Raw genomic sequence first — 26,038 nt, forward strand, 5'->3', positions numbered from 1 at the left:
AGCTAGTTTTCCAGAAAGGTATTCGCTACTTAAGCTCTTGTCATAAATACATATTACTTGGCATCATGCATCATATTATATGTCATGGCATGTACATGCGTAACTGAACTTAAAAGTTTGGTTAAAATACTACATAAAAGCTTCGTCTGCCAATTTGTATTTCACAATAAAGTATGCATTTTGTCTGTTAGTTTAAAAGCGAATATATATTATCCCTTTCGCTCAAAAAATGTATATGCTTTCGCTGCTAGAATGGCATGTAGATCTATTTTAAGAGTCACTACCAGGGCCCGGATTTTGTTGACAAGTCAACTTTTCTCTGTTACGCATAAGACAAAGCAACTTCTAATAAAAACGGTATCCATCAACTTTAAATTCTAAAAATTAGGGTCAACTTTTTGTCACTTTTTGCCGATTTGAAGCTTCACGTCATTTTTTAATATTTTAAGGTAAATTTTAGGTCACTTATGGACTTTTTATTCTTTTTCTTCTACATAAGTAAATCTTAAAATGAACACTGTTTACGGATGTGAAAAAGACGAAGTTAAATAATCTCTTTTCATGCTTTCTGACTATTCAGGTGGAAAAACTGCATTCTTAACAATCTAATGAAAACTATGCTGTAGCTGGTTGACGGAAGCTGGAGGTTGGTAGGTGGCCGAACGGATAGTTTTGGATTGTTGACCACAAAAGATGTGATCACATGAATAACTAAAAATGAATTAGAAGGCGTACAAAGATTTTAAACAGGGTTTTTGTCTATTATTCTCATGTAGTCTACACTTGCGAACTATTATTTTTTAAGAGTGCTTCCTAGTTTCAACTCGGGAGTGAATTGACGCTTTCAGTACGTACAATGCCGTACAATGGACTGATCAACGAACATAAATGATCAATGGAGTGCAACTAACTGAAACAAAACTTTTTGAATATGAGTGACAAACGTTAATTAAAATCCAATTGATATTTAAAAAGTTTCAATGTTTTACGAAATAAACATTTAAGAAAACGCAAGTTTTAAGGTAAATTTTTGTGATATTTAGGGGCATTTTACAGGAATTTTAGTGTCATTTTATAGGTCACTTTCTAGAAAATTTTAGGTCAACAAGATCCGGGCCCTGGTCATTACTATCCTCTTGACCGACTGTCAGCACGCAATTTATTTCAGAAAAAAATTCTTGTAATATTATTGCAAAATAATTGGAGACAAAAATCACAAAACAATCATATTTTCTCCCTATCATCATATAAAAATTTACTAAAAATTGTGATGAAATGTTAGAGTTACAAAATATTTTTGCGTCCTGGAAAAGATGTATTTGTAGCTTTAGTGCAAAATTATCTACAAACTATAAAAATATGTCTAAACAAGCTACATGTTTAGACTTGTAGCGCCGTTACAACTAGAGCTACAAAATTTGTAGCTAGCTATTGTAGCTTCGTTACAAATAGCGCGCTACTTCCGAACCGACTATGAGTTATATTAGTAACAACTATCACCAAGTAAAACTTGTGTCATATACTGTATATAAGGAAAAAGTTGATGACAAAGTAATGTGTTACATTTTAAAAGTAACTTAGCCAACATATTGAACTCCTGACAAGATATTTCACGTTTCAGTCAAATTATATTTCTATATCATCGTTTTGCTTTCAATGTTGTGTCTATATTAGGCCTATTCAAAATTACCCTATATATATATATATATATATATATATATATATATATATATATATATATATATATATATTTAAATCCCTCTACTAATTTGGAGACCGTCATAAAACGTATCCTTTTTGCAACCGGTAGAACGGCTGGAGTATGGAAATTTGTGTTTGGATATATCGTCTCTAGACATTGAGGATGACACCGTAGTCAACTTTTTTTCTTCAAAATTGGTGTATTTCTGCCTGTTCCCAAACTGGCGTTCTTCTGGAGACAATTCACTCAAGTACCTCTTCGGAGTCCAGTATAGATGTTTTTTTGCGTACAGTTTCAGGCAATTTCTGCGCCCATTCAAGCAGAAGTACCAACGTTTGCTTGGGCGTCCAATTAGCCTTACAATGAAGCGGACTTCCGGCGAAGCTGTGTATAGATGTTTTACGCACCTGTAGTTACGGTAACAAATATGTATGTATTTATCTGATGGAGCGACGAGCTCTTTATTCTGTTCCTTCGGCTTTTTACTATATACAAGGAGTATCAGGCCACCCGTCCCAGGCACTTTTCTCGCCTCGTAGTGCACGTTGACACTTGAAACAAAAAATGAACTACCAAATCGTAGGTGAAGAATCAAATAATGGTGCATCCGTATCCAGTGGCGTAGCGGGAATACTTCCACGGGGGATCAACCTAAAAATTTTAAATGGAATACTCCACGGAGGATCAACTGCAAAAAAAATTATTTGGAAAGTGGTATCAGTTTCGATTTCTTTGGAAGTATTATTGAAAAACAAGCAATTTTGCAGGAAACACTTTTCGTTAAATTCTACGGTTTGGCATCTGTGTGTGTTATTTGTTGTTGAATTGCTATTAGACCACCCGTCCCATGCATTTTTCTCAGTTCGTACTTCGTAGTGCAGGTAGACACTTCAAAAAACAAACAAACAAAAAAGGAATGACCAAATCGTATGTGAAGAATCAAACTGTGCTTCTTTCATATTCAGTGGCGTAGCGAGAATACTTCCGCGGGGGATCAACTCCAAAATTTTAAATGGAGAGTGGTACCAATTTCGATTTATTTGGAAGTATTATTGAAAAGGAAACAACTTTTACAAGAACATTTTTCGTTAAACTCTACGGTTTGGTATCTATGTATGATTTGCTGTTGAATTGCAACTAAGAACAACAGTTTTAGTTGGTAATGACTCCAAAAGAACATCAGATAGCACATGTTCTATTAAATAGTTGTTGAAAACTCTTTACAGCATTCAGTATCAAACGTTAAGGTATATCTCGTCTACTTATCAACAAACGAAAACAATATTACAGGACAATACTATTTTAAAATTCGGGATCTGAACCAATTAAAAAAAAAGCAGAGAAAAACACTCTTTGGTTTTAAACTACGTATGAAACAAATTTGGATGTAAAGTCCAACAACAACCCCTCCCCTCCAAAAAAAATCAAATTTAAGAAATTACTGCCACTCTCTTAGTCTTCTTAACTTATGTAAACATTTTAATAAATCACTTTTCGGAACTCTTTGCACAAACAATTGTTCAAGAATAGTATAAATAAACAAACTGAAGATAATAAATACAATAAATAACATGAACTGCAAGTTCTGAACATTCTTACCAAAATATCGTACTTCCCCCCCTCAAAAAAAATAAAACTCATAATAAATGTTCAAAGGATCGTCCAGCACGTGCGATCCACATTCGAATGCGCACCGGGACATTGTAGATTGCTCTTAACACTTCATTTCCCCTTAGTCCATGGCATACATTATAGATCTTGTTCATCATGTCTTCCCTTGTAGTAGGACGCTCTTGCTAAACCAGCTCCTTGACTCGTCCCCAAAAGAAAAATCGAGATGAGTCAGATCTGGAGAACGAGCTGACCAGGAAACGGCCTCCTCTTCCGATCCACCTGTTTGGAAATAAATGAGCAACAGTTTGTCCGGCAACTCTTGCAAAATGAGCAGAGTAACCGTCTTGTAATCACATTATTTCACGAGTTGCTAATGAGACCTCTTCCAAGAGCTCAGGAAGAACATCAGACAAAAAATTAGCCTATCCTACTTCTGTTAAAGTACCTTCGAAGAAGTAAGGACCAATTTGGCCTCCCACTATACCACACCAGACATTAGACTCCAGATATGTTGATTGTCAACTTCACGTACCCAGTGAGCATTCTCGCTGGACTAGTAGTGAGCATTGTGTACGTTGACCTACATTAATCTTGAAGGTCGCCTCATCCGTACACAGAATGTTCTGGTGAAGCATGAGTTCCTGGCGCTCACCCATTGACAAAACTCCAGATGGTTATGGAAATCTTGTTCTTGGAATTTTTGGTGCATATGAACATGATGAGGATTTAACGCATTATTGTGAAGAGTCCTCCAAATCATGATGTGGCTCATAGCAGCATCCCTAGCTAACCGTCCTGTTGAGATTTGAGGAACCATAAGGACTGCATCAAGGATGTCGGGAGACATGGCGCCTGATCTGCAGACGTTTGTTGTGGTGAGGATGGACGTGCACAATCCTTTGCACACAAAGTGCTGATCAGATACTCGTGTACATTTGCGGACAGATAGTCAGTGTCTGTGAATATATGAGGGTTCAGTGAATATATTCTGGTGAATTCAAATCGGTTGAGAGCTACGTCCATGTGATATACCTTTTGGTATGCCTCTGAAACAAGATGCGCTACATCGTATTCGGATATCTTTACTCCAGCATTCTTGCGCATCCACAGTGAACAAGCATCATTGTATGCGTCTTGAGATGGTTTCATAAAACACCTATCAATGAGTTGAGTCTTGTGAGTGATATGTGGAGGAGTACGGAGCAATGAATCCTGTGATCTCTCGCATATTTAATCACTTTCAGTTCTTTATGGCTGCCATGTTCATCAACAATTGGATGTGAGGGGATGACAGAATTTCACAAAGTGTTGCAACGAAGTTTTTTTTTTAAAAAAAAGTATCACTCGTTATCCAATCAGTACTTTGTGCTACAGCAATACTCTCAGGTGGAGCATCAACAAACAGTCCCTCACTCATTCTCTGGCGCGGAAATACGACTATGAAGAGGGGTAGTACAAACTGACCAGTAGCACTCACGCAGAATATCAATGTTATATTCCGACCTCTTTCAGCCGACGTAGGATTGCCAGATTTTGTAAGCGAAAAACAGGGGAAACCAATCTCACGCTATATAGCCATTAAGATCACGGTTCCTACTCATCTGGTAAGAATCGATTATACCTGTCTATTTTAGATTAGTAGCTACTTACAATTTTCCCGTTCATTCTTTTTATATACAGTTAGCACAAATGAAGCCCCACAAAGGATGTATAAAAAATGTGGAGAGGTAACGGGAGAGCTGCCTGGTGTCCCTTATTCCGAATTCCGAGCTTTTGTATTTAACAGGCCTTAAGTATTGCGCCAATTAGGACACACTCTCCCATTTATGATTGAAGAGATACTCTTTTCTTTGTTGCGTCATCACTTGAGTCAGAAATACTACCTTCCGTTTTCAGGTGAGACATACTAGTTCTTGCGGGCTGATTTCTTTTTCAATCTGAAGAGCGAAAACAGGCGTCCTGAAAGCCTTTTTCGGGACAGTTAATTCTTTCATTGAAAATCGGGACGTCTGGCAACCCTAGCCCGACGTCAACTTGCCCAGAACTCGTTTCCGTTTTTCACATATCACTTTGGGATTAACATTAACACATGATACACCAATCTCATGAGCGTCCAGTATTCGTGATGGTGGAAAAGAACATTTGCTCATCAGTGTGCATTAATTTGTATAGAACTTTGCAATTTTTTTCCTTATTGAAACTTGTTGTTCACGATATACTTACGGGTCGCTGTGGCTCAGTGGCAGAGCGTTCACCTCTGCTGCATAGAGTTCTTGGTTCGATCACAGCTCCGCCAAGTGATCTTTGTGGTGGACAAAAACCGTGTGTGTGAGTTTCCTCCGGGTTCTTCCGTTTTCTCCCACATTCTTGATTCCACCATTTCATTCATTTCTCATCATTGCCATCTCTATTAGCCTAGCCGGCATAAGCGTGGGAAATAAAACTCAAAGATTTCAATATACTTGTAGACACAGGTGTTCTAACAAATAAATTGGGAAGTCACTTCTTAAACTCGTATAAAAACCTTTCACAGCACTCTGTTTGTCTTTGTTGAACTTGTCATTGATATTTAGTTCTTCAGCTAAGTCAAACTAGCTTCAGGTATTTTTACCGTGATAATGACATTAAACGATCAGCTAACTGTTTCTCATCTCATTTCAGCTCTTTTCCGTGCATATCGGAGAAAGCATTTTCTCAACTCCTAACTTACGCGCAACAGGTAATTTTATTCCTTGCTTTCGCTGTGACAGTATGTGTTGCAGAGAAGTATTTGGGACACCAAATCTATGTATCAAATGCCATATGAAGCAGTTAGCTGATCGCTTAATGGCATTATCATAATAAGAATACCTGAAACTAGTTTGACTTAGTTGAAAAACCAAATATGAAAGCATCACCATTTGTTGTTTGAAGTGTATACGTGCACTACGAGCCGAAAAAAAAGCCTGGGACGGGTGATCTGATACACCTTGTATACATGTTACTTTAAAATTTCTGCAAAATTCCTGAAATGGGTTAAGTGAAATAACATCTGAGGTTTGAAAACATTTCTTTCAGTTTCAAACAGTGTTCAGTTCTTTTAAAATTAAACGTTTACTTTCCTTTAAATGGGTGAATATGCAACTGAGGTAAACTGTATGGCGTTTTTTTCTTCAAATGTAATTTTCGTTTATGTAAAAATAAAGCGTTGACTTTCATTTATATATCTACAGAATACTTCAAAAGCGCTGTAATATACAATAAATTGGTAAAACTGAATTTGCGGTGAAAATGTGTGAAAACAAAATTTTTACAATTTTAAACATTATGTTCACTTCTGTATATATTAAGTGTTTCCGATGTTCCCAACGTAGTTTCCTTGGAGTGAAAGTCCGTGGCCATAGGAAAAATTGTTGAATATGCATCTCAACTAAAAGTTCATAAGATTAAAAGTTTAGTAGTTTCAAGCGTAGTTTGCAATTAAAGCGGGCTGCAGGACATTTTAGATACCGTATTTACGCGAGTCTAAAACGCCCTCAAATGTGAGACGAAAAAAAAAAAAAAAAACTACTCGGCATTGACTTTTAAGAATGAAAAAGATAAATAAACATGTGAAAACACAATGAAAACTTTTCGTCTTCCGTTTTCAGTTTCCAATTTCCGGATAAAACAATTTCCCATTTTCGGAAAATGTGTGTGTTCCTAGTACACATTTTTCACAGAATCATGACTAACAAGATTAGCTATCTCCGGCAAAACTCAATCGTTTTCTGCTGTAAATTGGGCCTTACTGACAGTGCAAAATGTAGGCCTAAACTTGCAAACTCGAATGTAAGACACACCTCTTTCAGACTGTTGCTTCGTAATGAATAATTTAATTCAGTCTCAGTTTTCATTACAACCTTACGTGCTCATTGACGAGTGTCACATCAAGAGGCAAGTAAAAGTCTTGAAGCCTAAAATACCAATTAATCTATAAAGAAATCTTACTTCCAGTAGTGACAGCAAATGCAATAGTGTTGAATATCCGCATTAATTGAGACCGCGGTTACGCATCTAATTAAACATGCGTTTGTTTAGCAAAGAAAGACACTACAGTGCATGATTAATTTTCTTATAATACGTCAAGCTTGAAAAAGTGATGGCGGAATCTCAAGCAACCTTAATTAGTTTAAACTATCATGTTTACGTTGTTCCAAGGAAAATATATAAAGGAGAAAATGTCTGAACAGTGATCAAAAGGAATGATGCTTGCTTCAATTCGTTATTTCTGATCACTGTTCAGATGATGTAGTCAATGAAATATTGACCCAAAACCTATTGACCCACCACCCATCGTGACCATGACCCACTGTGATCCACCATCCACCATGAACCACTTCGACAAACCATGACCCAATATGTCCCACTACCTAACGTGACGCACTCTGACCCACTACCCATCAAAACCCATTGTAATCAACTTTAACCCATGATCCACGTCCTCCTGTCCACTGACTAAAGAGTTTACACTTGCAATTAAACAATGCTGTGAAATTATCACTAATCGGAGTTTGAATTTCCACTGTCAATCGCTCAAGCACCGCTCTGTTATAATAAGATGGATCTGACCTTTACAATATAAAATGGTAAAGTGGTTGTCATGGGTAAAATTACGATGAATTTGAAGTATTATATATAATTATTTCCTTGCTGAATTAGAGATACTTTTCAGTGGAAAAAATGATGAAATTTGAAAGTGGACCAAAGTAAATGTGAAAAAAGATGTAAAGTTTTCCATATAATTAAGTATACAGTGAAAACTTAAGACTTCCATGTAATTAAACTTACAGTACAAATTTTATATATATATATATTTCTCGCAACCTTATATCTTCAGTGCCTTGTGCTGAGAAGGCTCCATATAATAAACATAAGATTCAAAAAATATTATATTAGAAAGTAGTGGATATATGATACCATTGCTTTCTAATTATTACTGCTTTCTAATTAATTGAGACTGTATTTTTTGTGTCTCAATTAATAATTGTTTCTTATTTTTTTCTCAACTAATATCGATCGTTTTTGATTAGTTTTACAAATCAACCCACTACCAATTTCCCATATGTAGAAAGTCTCCCCCATAGAAGAGAAATTTAAAAACTGCTAGAACACGTTCTGTTTATTTTTAATAAAGAGTTAATATACTGAATTTCACTCCCTAAGTTGAACGACTTGTGAGATACTCAATTTTTCGTAAAAACTTGGACCTCCTCTCCCCCTTTAGTACATGTATTGTAATAAAAGTGATATGATAACATCCCAGTTGGGATTAGGGTCTATCTATCTACCAAAATTCATTTCATTTGGCTTTGCCATTTGTCCGTGATCATCACTTACACATAGTTACATTCGCTTTTATGTAATAACTCATGTATTACAGGTGATTCAAAAATGTATTTTTTTCAGTAGTTAGTTCCTCTAAAAACTCACAGGCTGTATCTCGAAAGCCAGGTAGTAAGTCCTATTGTTGTTACAACAGTTACAAATATCAATATCCAAAATACCTGAAGTTCTTTTTTCACATAGATATACTCATCTCACAAGGGAACCTTCCGAAAATGATAGTTGCAGTGAAAGATATGACCTATGCCAATTGAAAGAGCTGTAACAGAGATGAGCATTCCCAAAAAATTAGCTGCCCATAGCAATAGGTTCAAGAAATATAAGGGATGGAATTTCGGGAAATAGCAAGGTTGGACAATGGGGAAAAGTGCAAATTTCGCAAAAAAAAAAAGGGGGGGGCACGGCAAAATACAATGCTGGCAAGTGATCTATAGAAAGAGACTTGCCACAATAGGGAACAAATGAAGGCCACCAGTGGGGTTAACAGTGTTGCCAACTGCAATAAAAAGTACATGTTTTGTAAAGAGCACTATATGAATTGAGTGCAATATTCAGTGTCATGTAGAACATAAGATATGGCGTGTATAATCAGTGGTACAATCTAACAAAAGAAAATAGAAAAAACAGAAGTACGAACAATACGGAAAAGACGAAGTTGGCCATAATGCGCCACATTTGATCACGAGCTGTGCATATTAGAATAAACAAAACAAGAAGCTCCGACTATGCAGGAAACCGACGTACCTAGAGTCGAAAAGAAAAACGAGTTCCAAATCTGGCAGCACTGGCCATGAACATCCAGACAAGTCTAATATAATTAGGCCACTCGCTTCACAAAAAGAAAATTTCAGCAACAGGCATCACTCGGAATGCATCAATGCTAGAGTGATTGAGGCAATGCCAAGTCGGGGAACATGAAATGGTTGGGTTGAGCCAACAACCTATAATAGAAGTAAACAATATGTCATGGTTGGGTGGTATGTGGGAATATACAGGGTGTCCCACCAAACTTTGTGACCTGAAAGATTTGAGAAACGAACAAAAATGTGACGGTCCAGTTGTGCAGGAATGTACCAATGTCAGGGGATTATAAAAGTCTGTGAGAAGCAAGTGCCCCCAGGATGGCCATCATAGGGCCCCAGGAGCCAACTTCAAACTTTCAAGTGGCAACAGGGACCGAGTGGTACCTCTCTCGATAGATCATGGAATGTGCAACAACACATATAGGAAACATTTGCTATGTGAAGCATGTTTTTCAGAATGGCCGCCACAAATATATGTTGTCTTAACATGGCATCGAACATTGTGATCTCAAATTGCTGCGAGGCGAAAACAGATGTTGCAAATCCAATTGCACAGGAATGTACTCATGTCGAGAGCCAAGAAAACTTTGCAAGAAGCAAGTCCCCAGGGTCCCCATCATAAGGCTCGAGGGGTCAACCGCAACATTTCAAACGGGAACAGGGGGCGGATGATATTTCTCTGGATAGATACAATACAGCCTATAAGAAACATTTGCCATATGACGCACGGGTTTCAAAATGGCCACCAAAAATGCACGTTGTTCTTGTCACCGAGCAGATATTTTTGGCGGCCATTTTGAAATCCCATATAGTAAATATTTCTGATATGCGTTGTTGCATATTCCATGATTTATCGAAAGAAATATAACTCGACCGATGGTGCTATTTGAAAGTTTGAAGTTGGCTACTGGGACCCTATGATGGGGGACATGGGAGCACTTGCGTCTCACAGAAGTTTCTCGCCCGCTGACATGGGTACATTCCTGCACAACTGGATGTGTCACATTTTTTTTTCGATTTGAAACTATTTCAGTCGCAGAGTTAGGTGGGACACTCTGGATACATCATATAGGCGGTGATAGTACTGCAGACAGCAACACCCAGCAGGTCAAGCCTTTGATTATGTTTGCTTTCTACTGGTGTGGATATGTGGTAGAAAGACCACCAAAGGTTCCGACATCTCTAGAGTACTGTTTCGAGACATTCACAGGCGATCATTGTACCATGTATGACGGATTGGCAGTATTCCGCGGTGCTCACTGCAAATGTATCTTCTGTTTGGACCATTGTCTCTTCGAACAATTGCACGTACAATGTGGACGAGCATGTACAAATGATGCGAAGGCTAATGCCTCTTGCCGGAATTTTCTTTTTGTGAAGCGAGTAGCCTAACTATATTAAAATTGTCTGGATTTTCATGGCCAGTGCTGCCAACTTTGGAACTCGTTTTTCTTTTCGACTCTAGGTACGTCGATTTCCTGCATAGTTGGTGCTTCTTGTTTTGTTCATTCTAATATGCACAGCTCGTGATCAAATGTGGCGCATTATGGCCAACTTCGTCTTTTCCGTATTGTTCGTACTTCTGTTTTTTTTTCTATTTTCTTTTGTTAGATTGTACCACTGATTATACACGTCATATCTTATGTTCTACATGACACTGAATATTGCACTCAATTCATATAGTGCTCTTTACAAAACATGTACTTTTTATTGCAGTTGGCAACACTGTTAACCCCACTGGCGGCCTTCATTTGTTCCCTATTGTGGCAAGTCTCTTTCTATACATCACTTGCCAGCATTGTATTTTGCTGTGCCCCCCCTTTTTTTTTTTGCGAAATTTGCACTTTTCCCCATTGTCCAACCTTGCTGTTTCCCGAAATTCCACCCCTTATATTTCTTGAACCTATTGCTATGGGCAGCTAATTTTTTGGGAATGCTCATCTCTGTTACAGCTCTTTCAATTGGCATAGGTCATATCTTTCACTGCAACTATCATTTTCGGAAGGTTCCCTTGTCAGATAAGTAAACAGAAAAAAATGAAAAAGGAATAAAATGGAGGCCTTGAAAGTGAAACACAGGCACATTCACCAGTGTTCAGAAGCTGATGTCTACTATAGACTGAATAGAGTGAGTCAGTCGGTCTGAGAGTGTCAGTGGGTCACGGTGGGTGGTAGGTAGCAGTGGGTCACGGTGGGTGGTAGGTAGCAGTGGGTCACGTCCTGCTGACCACGACCCACTGACCCACTCACAAATCTTGACCCACTAACCTATTCCATCTCTGTTGCAGACATTATATCCTTTGGGGACTTTCCTTGAAAAAAAAAAAATTCATCATAGTCCTAGTCTTCCAAAGTGTGAAGGCTGATTAAGATTCAGATATCACTTCAACAAACGAGAAAACAAGATACAGTAATTACAAGAATTTTCATTGAATTTGCGTAGTGAGGACAACATAATTAAAATTTCGTACTCATCAAGATTACTCGAGAAAAGTATAAATAAGTCATGAGAGCGGAACAACTCTTTTCTTCGGTCGGGGTAAAATAGGACTAGTTTATCAAATTGAATGTGAATGTTCAACTTTCTAAATTCTGATTCAACATTCTGATTTGCTCAGTGATGATATTAATCTATATTAAGTAAGCAAAGCTTGTTAACATGTAAAATGTCACAAACATTATCACAAAGACATTCTGGAAGTGAAAATACAAGCTTTGCTGTATGGATAAATTACTTTCTTATTGGAAAAAGTTTCTTCAATTTACACACAGTATGAAATATTATAAGTTACTTTGAATAAAACCGTCAGTAATAGAACTTAATTACTTGACCAATAATTATGTAGTAATGTTTGCACTAAATTGTTTTGAGAACCAACTTACATCATTTACTTCAATTAACACATGGGCTGAAAAGTCCCGGGCCTAACACATAGATGGCGCTAGTTGTATTGCAGTCACCTTGTTTTCAGTGAATACTAACCTTCACAAGACAGCTGTGAGAATTTCATGATATTCTATTCATTCGTCTGTGAGTTATTGTGCTAAGAGTGACCCTACTTGTGTTAGTTTCAAAACAATTTCGTGTTTTAATTTTACACTGCTTCTTGATGGGAAAAAATACCGTTCAAGCGAAGCAATGGCTTGAAAAGTGTTATGGGGACTCCGCTCCATCAGAAACAACAATAAAACGTTGGTTTGCTGACTTCAAACGTGGTCGTAGAGACACCGATGATGCAGAACGCAGTGGACGTCCAAATGAGGCAGTAACATCATAAAACATAAAAAAAAATCCACAAACTTGTTTTGAATGATCGAAAAGTGAAGGTGCGTGAGTTAGCTGACATCGTAAAGATATCAAAAGAACGTGTTGGCTTTATATTGCATGAGCATTTGACTATGAGAAAGCTCTGTTCAAAGTGGGTGCCGCGTTTGCTCACTGTTGACCAAAAACAAGAACGTGTTGATGCTTCTGAGCAGTGTTTGGCCATGTTTAAACGTAACAAACCGGACTTTTTGCGTCGATATGTGACCATGGATGAAACATGGATCCATCACTTCACTCCGGAATCAAAACGATCGGCATCTGAGTGGACAGCAACTGGTGAACCTCGTCCAAAGCGCCCGAAAGCACAACAATCGGCTGGCAAGGTTATGGCCTCGGTATTTTGGGAAGTGCGTGGTGTAATATTCATCGACTATCTTGAGAAAGGACATACCATTAACAGTGACTATTATATAGCGTTATTGGAGCGTTTGAAGGCCGAAATTGCAAAGAAACGACCGCATATGGCAAAGAAAAAACTTTTGTATCATCAAGGCAACGCACCGTGTCACAAGTCAATCAAAACAATGGCAAAACTACATGAATTGAACTTCGAATTGCTCCCACATCCACCGTATTCGCCAGATTTGGCTCCCAGCGACTACTGGCTGTTCGCAGACCTGAAAAAAATGCTCGCCGGTAAGAAATTTCGCACGAATGAAGAGGTTATCGCTGCAACTGAGGCCTATTTTGAGGCAAAAGATAAATCGTTCTACAAAAGTGGTATTGAAATGTTAGAGCGGCGCTGGACTGATTGCGTTGCTCTTCATGGAGATTACGTTGATGAATAAAGCTAATTTTGAACCAAAAAAACCGGTGTTTTCTTTGTTAGGCCCGGGACTTTTCAGCCCATGTGTTATTTTAACCCCAGCCAAAAACGAAGAACAATTAAGGAAAAAATGAGTGATTGAACAACAAGGAAGAGTTGTATCTAAACACATGAAATTACTCGTACTTTTAAAGAAACTCGAAAGCAGTTGGCTGTACCAGTAAATATATCAGTACAATCTTCCTGTCTTTACCCAACAATGAAAAATTAAAAATTACCCTTACCAATTTCAACCTAGAGATTACAAATGTTCAGAAAAGGAAGTTCGTATCTCATTTAAGGGCTTGATTGTGCCGACGTTTTAAAGTTATTTGCCTTTCTCATTGTTAAAGCATGCCATACACCAGGCACGTAGCACGGACCCCCCCCCCTTCCCTTCAGAACCAGAAATGTGAACATTAAGGAAGGATGAAACAAAAAGAAACGAGAAAAAGAAGAATCATCGGTAAAAATATAAAGCTACAGCAAGAGTTTGGCTACTTTTTCTTATGAGGAATTTTGTGTAGAGGAAACAGGGGGAGGTAAAGTTGAAAATGGATATTATTGTAACGGAGCATTCCGAATTTCATCTAGCTCCATGCTAATTCTATGGACTACAAATGACGATCGATGAACAGGTTCGATTAGATAGATTCTCAGAAGAACTTAAGAAATGCCCACAATCACGAATAACATGAGATTGGTAACATATATTCCAGTTACACTTTTTAAAGAAATTTTCAATTTTCAATTTCATGTCATTCCCCTTCCCCCATTACGAAATCCTGGCTAAACGAACCCATATAGGTTTTCAGTTGAATGATCGAGCCTCTGTTGTAATAACCACAGTATTTCGTCACGGACCCCCCCTATTACGAAATCCTGGCTACGTGCCTGCATACACCATGAATGAGCTCGGTGTTCCGTTTTGTAGGTACTCCGTTCGAACTTTTTACATGTCAACAGAGTTTTTTTTAATACCATCTATCAGAGCCGTAACTAGAGCGCCCGGGGTGAAGTAGAATTCGGCACCCAGTCAGGGGCGTCATTTAGGGAGGGCAGGAGGGGGCAATTGCCCCCCCAAGAGTTTGAGGATTACATATACTTTAATCGAGTGTCTACTAACATACTAGTACAAAACGTGAAAGTCTTATGTCGGTGGTATCTTGCCCCCCCCAAGTGAAATCTGAAATGACGCCCCTGCACCCAGTACAGACACCTTACCAAGCTTTCTGTTTTTTAAATATGAAAAGCAGCTTTTGTTATTATGCTACACTGAATTTTTATTAAGCTGCTTAAAAGAGCATTACAACAGCCAAGAGCGATCATTATGTATTCTTTTACAAATAAGAGCTGCTTTCAAGAGGTTTATTTTGGAATTTTTGTTAAACTTGACAAAACTCCCTTTGGTTCTATACAAATCCACTTGGAGAATAGTTATGGAAACTTACAGTACAACTATTTGCAATATTGCATACAATTGTATTCTGTAGGTAAATTGGATTTTAATTTCAATTCTTTTACGATAAAAAAATATTTTGTGAAATGTAATGGACATTTAGAAGAAGCCTTCTTTGCGAATTTCTCAATATTGATCTATGGAGCTAAAGAATATGTTTAATGCTGTATTTCAAATCCAAAATATAGTTCGCTACAACATTTTGAAATAATAGTAATTACTAAATCTCTTAATGAATAGAAGTTGTGAATTTAAAGTTGCTTATTATCAGGGTTGGCTGGTTTAAACCAAGGTGGTTTAAAGCAGCTGTTTTTTTTATAAAAAAAAAAAAAACTGGTTTAAACCAAACAAAAAACGAAAGAAAAATGCTTTAAATCGTGTGAACTTCATGGTGACGTCTCCACATATCAAACCATCTGCATTACGTTTATCTACTTTTCACCTTTTAATCAAGGGGTCCCGTGTTCAATTCTCGATCGAACCACAACCCATCTCTCAAGTGTAAACCAAGTAGCGATTCGAGGTGTCCCTTTAAGCGAAAGTCTTCTCCGTGATAACTTTGGTATTTCATAAGGATTTTAAGCCTAAACATACGAAATGAAACCAAATTACATATTTCTACTGTAATGAATGCCTGTTGCTTTATAAAGAGGCCAAGGTTGCTTAAACATATTTATAGAAATTGGCAAATTTTATCAACTGCCTACGTGTTTTCCAACATCAGCTTGGATTTGACTGTTTTAATTTTATTGAATGATACCTACATACCAAATTTGTAATTTAATACCTCAGTTTTAGCGTAGTGATTATGATACATTGACCTTAAAATTTTATATGCAAATACACTTAAAGTAATAACAGGATTTTTCCAATGGCTAAGGCGGGAGTTTTCCGATTTATTTATAATTGTATAATGTTTTTACTTGTGTAACTGTTTATCTTTTTGTCCTTCTGAAATGACTCTTGACAATTATATTAACAAGTAGGCCTATGTAAAGATCAGTACAACGTATTTTTATCAGGAGTCCAGTCGGCAATCGTATTTGTGACCAATTAGTCCCGGTTTCGTGTCGAAATGGACAATTTTTCTTGGATGAAGCCGAGAAGAAGCTTGGATTCCGCTTCAAGCTTATGTGACCCCTTCCAGTATAACATTGTTGTTCCATAATAACACCAAGGTGAAACAAACTCATTTCTGTCCATATCTAATATAAATACATAGAGTAAATTATTTAAACAAAAAAAAACCTGGTTTAAACCAAAAAAACCGGGTTTAAACCAAAAAACCTGTTTTTTTGTTGTTTTTTTTAATAAAAACCATGGTTTTTGCCAACCCTGCTTATTATTAATTAACATTAAAAATACACTAACAGACATACACACATATATATTATATATGTGTATACGTTTGGTATGTATGCTGATAGAAAAACTACAAAAGTAGATACGTATGCACAAAAGAAAATATCCTGGTGATACAAGTGGTTGATGAAGAAATGATTCCAACAAATTCCTTCAAATTGGAAGCATTTCATATAGCCTATCAAAGGAATAAAAAAATACACTGGTAGTGATCAGTCTTTGAGAAAGAGAAAATTCGCTGACTCCTTTTTTACAACTGCTTGTAGTTCGAAAGTGTTAATATTCCTCTTGTTTTCCTACACTTTTAATATTCCCGCGCAAACAGTAACTTGCATGTCCTCTCGTGTCTCTTCACTATTTTCATTTTTGTATCTTCATTCTCACAGAAATATTAATCCCATTGGGTAGAAAAGCATGATTAAGTAAGCAAGCTCATCACCGTCAACGTATTTCACACCCAGACTTTGACTGTTTCTAATTTTGAAAACGCTCTTGAGTACATTATAAATCATTACTTAGCACCTTATATATCACATCGTCATTAAAAATCATATACAGCAATAACTTTCTTTAAGTACTAACATGTAACACTTCCCAAGTGTAACACTCCGATTTTGATAAAATTTGGCAGGTAGATATTACACATGAAATAAATGAATACGTATTTTCTTTTTACGGAAAAACGGTTTTAGGGTGCAGAAGCCCCAACCCAAAATTTTGAAAGTTGGCACTCGGAAAGCAAGAACAAGTGGACCGAAGTAAATGAAATTATGCATAGATACCGTACAATTAAATCGAAGGAATACGTATTTCGTATTTTCTTAAAACAAAAAAACATAAAACAGGTGGGTGGGGCACAGACCATTCCAAACCTTTGATTACGAAATATCAAAAGTGCGAATAAATATATATTAGAAGTGCCTAAAGGATAAGGTGAATTACTACATCGCTTTGTGTAGGGACAATAGGCAAAAAAAAAAAAAAAAAAAAAAAAGCGAACACTTGTTTTTAGTTTCTGCGGAAATGTAGTGTTGGGGCCAAGGCCCCTCTGAAGAAAGTAATTATTACAGCAGAAGCGCAAGAAGGAATGGACCGAAGCGAATGAAATTGTGTGTAGATATTGTATATGTGAAATAAAGCAATTCCTGTTTCCCAAGTGTCCCGTACTGATTTGCTTCAAATTTGCACATCAACAGTAAACAGAAAATAAATCGACACGTGTTTTTATTTATGTGAAAAACACTGTAAGGGTGAAAGGCGCACCTCGAAATACTATAAAATACGCTATAGGTAGAAAAAACTAGTGTGAAAATGGTGAAATTTTAACAATAGATAGATAACCTAAAAGTAGGAATCAATACAGTGAATTTCGAGTGTTTCGTGTTTCTGCCCTCAAAAGTTCAATTTCAAAGACTGAAGTTAGCGCCCCCTAGCTACTTGCGAAACACGTATTGCCTTATTTTACATATACAAGATCTATGTATAATTTCATTCGCTTCGGTCCACTCCTTCCTGCGCTTCTGCTTTATTATGTACCTTTTTAGGAGAGGACCTTGGTATCCACTCAGTTTTCCCGCACAAACTACAAAACACGGGTTAGCTTATTTTTGTGTATTGTTTCTTAACACACTTTCGTTGTGATTCTCTATGTAATTTAGGCACTTCGAAAGTATACTCATTAGCACTTTTCATATTTCGTAATCAAATATTTGGAAGGGTCTTTGCCCGACCCATTTATTTCTTTGTTTCAGGAAAATACGAAACAAGTATTCCCTCATTTTACATCTATTAGGTACAATATCTGTGCACAATTTCATTCACTTCGGTTCACTTCATACTGCGTTCGGGCGTCAACTTTCGAAATATTGGGTAGGGGCTTTGGTCCCCAATAATTGTTTATCCGCAGAAAATTTTAAAAAAAGCACGTATTCGTGTATTTTATGTGTAGTATCTAACTGCAAAATTTTATCAAAATCGGAGTGTTACAGTTGTATCAAATTGTATCAAAACCGACAACAACATTGATTTAACAGGGCGTCAATACTTTTTTTTTAACATTTCTTTCTGTTTGCTCGTTCAGCGCTTTCTAGCCATCAGCGCCTGGGACGACCGCCCCGCGCGACCCCTTCTAGCTACGGCTCTGCGGGAAACGGATCCGAGATTTAAGGAAACTAGTATAAAACGATTGACAATTTTCTTATAAATGGATATAAAACATTTTTAAACTTCCGCCAGTAACTTTCGGCTTTCGTTATGTGAAGGTGGCCCAAAGACACCCAACACTGCTTGTAAAAGTATTTGACATCCCACACAATCAATATGTATGATAATAGTTGAAACAACGTATTATAATAATTATTTGTAGATAGTCACATGTGTTCTATGTACAATCTAAAAAACACTGTTACTTTTTCTTGTTTCAGTTACTTTTTAATCATTGTTTGATTCCTTCATTCATGTTGTTTCTTCTAGCTTCCGAAAACGTGAGAAATCTATCTGCAAACAGAACAAAGTACATGCACGAGCCAATGGTGAGCACAGCTGCCAACTGCGAAATGAGAACTTCCGGTGGTCCAACGCGCCTTGATGTATACAGAACTATACGATCGACAAGCTATACGCTCGCGACTGTCGCGCACCTGCCGATGAAACCCTGAACTGCAGTTATACAAAAAAAAGTTATCTCAGCACCGTTGGGACCACCAACGTCAATTTTCAAAGTTGATTTCTACGCACTAGTGGTGGTGAGAGGAGACCATCTAACACGGTTTCCCACTGGACGACCATATAGTGTCGCCTGATCGACCAGGTCGCCTGATGGAATGCAAAACGCCAATGTATGGTCGTTCCATCGGTATCAGGATATATATATATATATATATATATATATATATATATATATATATATATATATATATATATATATATATATATATATATATATATATATTCAAAAGTTTGGACTGCCTTTTACAAAATTCATTTCCGATAATTCATGAATTTTCACTCTTACGCTGCGAAGTAAGAAGGAACGTCAGGTTGTCCTTCTTGCCCAAATTGATACTCATTAAACAATTTTACTGATATCTTCAACAGAACAGCGGAGTGCATTAACAGTAAAGAAAATGTGAATTAATTGTCACTTGAATATCTTTTCTCAAATGAAAATCCTGCGGTGCTGTATGGATGCAAAACATAGTGTTGTTAACAGAACCTGTGAAGTTTTATGTTCAATAATAATAGAAAACCGTTCTTTTAGTGTTTTTTCTTCAAGTGTCTAATGAAAACAAGTGGTTTTCATGGCCCTCCAAACCTGAACCGATGAAAGCTACTGAACGCTGCGTAAATCCATTAATTCTTCAAGATAGCTATACAAAAAAAAGTAGGAACTTTACACATGACTTTACAATAACTTTGTTTTGTAACAATCCTCTTCACAGCCGAACCAAGGATTTTCTTTAAGAAGAGATCAGATACAAGAAGACTCACTAGGCGGGACATACAGTCACTTCCATAAAAGCGACAACCGATCAAACATCTAGTGAACAAACTCGGTTTATTTAAATGTGTTAAATGAAACATGCCGACCCTAATTGTGCAATTTGTTTAAATTGGTCGGCTCGCGGCTTGTTTACCACAGAGCCAAGCTCAGAAAGACCGCTCATATATCACGTCTACTGAGCCGACTCGAGAGGATGGTTCATCTGATCCAAGTCGAACAGAGCCGATAGCTCATCGCAACATAACCGGCTCTGTGGTGCGCATTACCGAGCTTTTATTGGGTACCTCTACTAGAAGGATATCACCTCAAAAATCCATCTAGATATGTTTCAATTGTTGTGAAACTTATAATGCTACTGTGAGAAGTTGAGTTGCAGATTTCTAAAAAAGTCAATGATTCTTTGTTAATGAACTTCGCTGCAGTGCACCTTCAATAATACTGATCCAGAAAACATTGATGATATCCACGACAGTATTACAAAATCAAAACCTTAGGTGTGCTATAGAAATTATAGGCATTTTGTATCATAATTTACATCCTCTAATGAGGCTTTAAAGATACAAATGTGTGGCAGAGCATGAGGAAAATATTGATGAGACAGGTTGCCAAATCTGAATGCTGAACACAGTCGGCAGCGAGTTCAGTGTTTTTTTTTTTTCTAGGTGTACGTTTCCCCTCCAAGTTGAAACATCGCCCTGCGTAGGATCTAAGATATACTAAATAGTGTCCCACTATGGCCTCAACTCATTTTGATTTCTATTCAGACAAGTTTTTCTATAGGAAAGTGTGAAAGATATCTCACTTTTGAGCATATCATTTATCTTTAAAAAGAGGATACAACCATGTTTTTTTTTTTTTTTAAAAAAAAATCATATTTCAATGTACGGTTTTCATCTACTACTTCGAACCTGAGACAAAACCGATTTGAAAACAGTAGAGAACACACCTCATTTTTTTTCTCGTAAATTACTCAGTGAGAGTGTTCGAGGTAAGGTGATGCCTAATGTCTTATGAAACTGAGTGCATTCTTGTGAGATAGACTGTAGCAAGCGGTGATACTATTGAGAGCTATTAAGACTTTTAAGTGAAAAAAAATGTGAGGTTGTCGTGAAATCTTATCTAAAAAGGTTCTGATACACCAAGACAACAATAAAGTACATACTAGGAATAAATAAAATGCCTCACCAAATTTAGTACCCTCAAACCTTTTTTTATATTCCCTACTTAATAATAATAATAATAATAATAATAATAATAATAATAATAATAATAATAATAATAATAATAATAATAATAATAATAATATTGAGTTTAGCGTCCTTTTCAGCAGTTAGGCTATATGAGAGGTAAACCTACAACTTAACGTAGGCTCCGAACCACATGAGCTCCCGCCGGGATCGAACACGGGCCTCCGACAACAAAAATGCATTTAATAATAATAATAATAATAATAATAGATTTGGTTTTGAGTTTAGAGCCACTTTCAGAAGTGAGGCGGGATAAGAAATAGTAAACAGCAGTCGGGTAGTGAGCAAAATGACTCAAGCGTAGATCTGAAGGTATTGTTTTGAAAGAGCACTGTAGTCTAAGAATGTACATTGCTTGTGTCAGCAGCTCATTTTCGGTAAGGAGTATAGCCCTTGTGTGAATAGTTAACCACACTATAATATTGAGTTTACGGCGTAGAAGGTATTTAAAATCAGGCAAAAGAAAAAAAACGGCTCACTATTAATAAACTGTGAATCAACACGAACTGTACGTACTATAATATGTTTCTAGCTACGCCACAAATGCTGGGTGGATGGACAAGTTTGCAAGCGATGGATGAGTGTGTCAGCTTGTCCACATCGGATACATTGAGCATCTGGTCGAAAACCGATTTCCCATGCTCGATGGTTAGTAAGAAATACATTGTGCACTAACCTATGCCATAACTCTCTCATTCCAGGTGGTAAAAAAGAGGAATTAATATTATGCCATATTTGCGCCCAAGATCAATTGGGATGGCGAGTGACACATTTAGGGGGGTATAAAGATAATTTGCATAATATGTATACCATTTCTTTACAGTCATATCTTCAATATCTGTGTGACAGAGAAGAGCATAAGAAATATCTAGAATGACGGTGCGAAGGTAATGGTAAGGTTGAGACCAGTTCTGAATAGAAACATGGGAGCTGAGAGTCACGTGTCAAAAGGCAACGCATAACATGGCACACGGAGAAAGACTCAGAAAAGGAAATTAAAAGCTGGCATGTGCGGTACAATAGTAGACAACGACCTTGAAGATCAACGTCTTTAATACATATCTCTCCTACTTGATTGCCCGTACACACAGTTCTACAATGAACTTGTAGTGTCGATTGATACAACAAAAAGGCAAACAGATGTTTGTTAAGTCTATTGGCGTGTATTACAGAAAGCTGAAAAATCTGCATTGTATAGTACAATAAACTAAAGGCAAACATGTTTAAGAAGGTCGCTCGATCATGTGATGTAAGACTTCGAGCTTTGTGTTTATAAAGCAAGTTAATGACCTTAGGAACAGCCACTCCATAGGTTGCCTGAATAGATATTTTTATATTGGTATGCCAAGTAATGCCAAGAATTTTATTAGTGTTAACTACAGGGAAGGAGGAGACAAAAGTGCGAGAAGACGTATCATTCAAACAAGTAGTATTGTTTTCGTAATATGTAATCCCGCACCGGACAGCTGACTAAATAACTGAATATTATTAAGGATATTATCTAAATCGCGCTGGGAATGAAAGAAGAAGCATATATGATCTACTTAACTCTGAAGTTTAATAGTAGCCGAAGGAACACACAACCCCGTCATTGCATTCCGGTGTTACGCAGAACCAGCATAACGTCACTAAAGAGAGCATCAAGCTCTGCTTGGAGTTCAACTGGTAGAGGGTTCATGGTATCGAAAACACCGTCATCACTAGCTGGAGCGTCATGGTTGCGATAAATCGGCAAAATAGCGCACAAAATATGGAATAATATTAGTTCCTACGCACTGTTTCTTCATTAGCAACTTTTTATAAGACTTTAATAGCGCCCAAGATCGAATACTGCTCTCCCATATGGGCCATGGCAGCACCTACACATCTCTCCAGACTTGATTCTGTTCTCAGTTTCTTAATCGCTATAGTCCGTTTTCGTGTTCCTGCACTTCGAATATTATCTAAGAAGGAACTCTTGAGACATCTTAATATTCAGACTCCTGAAGTACGCAGAATTATCTCTGAACTGAAATATCTACACACTAGTTAATGGAAGCTTAAGATCGGAAATATTACTTCAAGAACTATCCTTACATGTCCCTTCCCGCATCACCCGGAATACCCACCTATTCCATCTTGCCCGTCCTAGGTTGGCTGTTATACAGAGGTCTCTTTTTTATAGAATACCAAACTGTTATAATCAAGTAACAACTGATGTGGACATTTTTTCGAGCTACTCAGTGTTTGAAAGAGCAATTAAACGAGCTTTGACGGAATAGTTTTACCTTTACACTCTTTTTTTCTATGTTGTTGTGATTGTTGTCTTGTTTTTTTTTCTTTCTTTTGTTAGCATGTCCCTGTTTAAAATGGCAAAGTTATGCTGTATCTGGGAATTTGTTCAGTAAATAAATAAATAAATAAATAAATAAAATACCTTCGTCATCTACTACATTATGAATAATCTGTTGCTTGCCTCTGCGACGTTCAGCACTGATATGTACAAGAATCGGAGGCTCTGTGGAGACGCTGATGAGACTTTACAGCGGACAGTAAGACCGTAGACTCTTTGGCGGTGTAATGTTAACAAAGAATCTTTACCTGTTCAATTTGTGGAAGTACAGGTTCACCGTTAAGGAATACCGTACGATAGTCGCGTAGAAGCTGAGAGTAGTAATTATATTGTTCATGGAATCGATGTGACCGTTCTCTGCTGTATTCTTTATAGATTTGTTTCAAAGCTGGTTTGCCCCGTTGTTCCCACCATTGGATAATATTGTTCCGTCGCAAAAGTTGCTGATTAATTTCTCCCCAGCGAGGGCGTAGCAACTGCTGGAATTCTGGCTTAGAATGGATGCCGGTATTTAGGTGCCATAAGCAATTATGTTTCAGGAACTTTTGAAGTGGTAACTGGATAGTCATAACTAGCCCCATGTGATCCGAAAAACAAACTGGAATCCTTTCCACAGATTGCACATGTGGAAGTAATGACCGTGAGATCTAAAAAAAGAATCGACGCGTGAAGATCCAGTGGCGTAGAAAAACGTGTGTCTAGGATTGTGGGTATGAAAATGACGCCAAACATCACATAAATTAAATTGGTTAATCACATGTAATAAAGTAGTGCAGAAGTTCGAAGTAGAAGTGGAATCTTGAGCGGAAACTATACTGTTATGATATTCGCCCCATGTAATCAAACGAGAACTGTCATGTAAGGCAGAGGTTACCTCGAAATTAAAGAAATTGTGACGTTCGCGCCGCCTGTGTGAACCTGCAGGGGCATATGAGTTACAAAACCGGGCATTGGCCACATTTCCAATAATAATCCGGCCGGTGGGATGCTTGTATAACTGTTCAAAATCTAAATCATTGCGAAATATAAGTGTTGTATACGGTTTCGTTAGAAAAAAAGTGTACTTATAAAGGCCTTGAAGTTCGGTCAAGGTCACTTAATGGGCAAACAGATATCAAGAGAATAACATTTAATAAAATCCAAAACAGCACTTTGCTTGGTAGAAGATGTGAGACCATTAAAATTGACCGTTCCTGTTTTAAAAAAAAGTAAATTGAGAGCAGGAGGAAGGCGCGGTGTGGAGTTTAAGACACACACAAAAAATACCAGAAGGCCCAAGGAAAACAGCAAAAAGATGCAATATGAACAAAAACAAAAGTCCCAAACAGACCACTAGCATATTCTCACTGCGTAGTGCGGGTGTTCAAAGTCTCGGCGACAACCTCCCCATCATTATTACCTGAAGTAGCATCTAACTGAGACATCTGTCGTAACCTAGTATGGGTTACTCTACTGGTCGAATCATATGTCTTTCCGGTCATTTTCAGAACTTTCCTGGCATTAACCTCGTGACTGGAACGTTTCTTCTCTTTCAGTTGTTCACTAATAGGGGGTTCAGTAATGTCATCAACACTTGATGTAGGGATAACTGGGGACCACTACCTGTCGAGTCAAGCACATCGGAGAGAAGAGGCACCGTGTCAAGGAAATCACTAATTACAGGTTCAGGCCGAGTAGTTTCTGAATTACCGATTGCCATTGGCTGGGGTCCGTGACACTCAGTCTTATCAGATAAGTCACCTACCTTATTTGCGTCGGGGTTAACCTCAGGAAGAAAATGGCTAGCCATGCCATTGTCATGAAGAAGAACTTGCGAGGATGTATCACTTGGTCGGGACACAGAAGCTGCCTCGCAGGGGGATGTCGGGGTAGAGTCATCCAGAATTGTCGGGCCGATACTAGGACCTGATCCGCTCTTTGTCGGCAAAACCGGGAACACACTGTAGTTATGAATAGCAGGCGCATCCTTCAATTGTAAGATAGGTCGAGCAATTCGGATATCCAAAGTAGAAATTCGAGAAGGGTTACTGGACCGATGATCTAAACGGGCGCTAAATGTTCGGCGATCACACTGGGACACCAAATGAGTTTCGCTGTCACACCTCGCACAAGTTTTTATCTGTCCGGGATACGTCACTCAACAGCGAAGAAAACTGAGAGTAATATAGGAAGGGATATTCTTTTTAAAATAATTTTCACAACTTTGAGGCCAGTACGCACTTTATAATAATGACCATCAGTATAAAGTTCGTCAGCAACACTAAGAATTTTACCATAAACTTAGAGCACTTGTTTCACTTGGTTGTCAATGATTTCCATAGGTACCGCGTGGATACGTACCAATTAAATTGTAGGAGAAGCCGAGTCAAGCGGAAGGTTGTAAGTACCTTCTGCAACTACATACGTCACTTAATTGTCAAATTTATTAATGATCTGTTCACATAGATGTTGAGTAATTAATTTGATACATAAAAGTTTACATGGAAAGTATAGTTCGATATATAATACTGAATCTTGTGCA

General features: G+C 37.5%; 1 long non-coding RNA gene across 1 annotated transcript in view; it reads right to left on the reverse strand.

The window, feature by feature from the left end:
- Nucleotides 1-25,683, reverse strand: part of LOC145687714 (uncharacterized) — a 68,261-nt gene extending 42,578 nt beyond the window's left edge. The window contains exon 1 of the long non-coding RNA XR_014131720.1: nt 25,262-25,683. This is a non-coding gene — a long non-coding RNA (uncharacterized LOC145687714). The remainder of the gene's footprint in view (nt 1-25,261) is intronic.
- Between the last annotated feature and the right edge of the window lie 355 nt (nt 25,684-26,038).

Source organism: Thermobia domestica, chromosome 6 (assembly GCF_964235325.1).
Source record: "Thermobia domestica chromosome 6, izTheDome1.hap1.1, whole genome shotgun sequence".
Taxonomy (NCBI): domain Eukaryota; kingdom Metazoa; phylum Arthropoda; class Insecta; order Zygentoma; family Lepismatidae; genus Thermobia; species Thermobia domestica.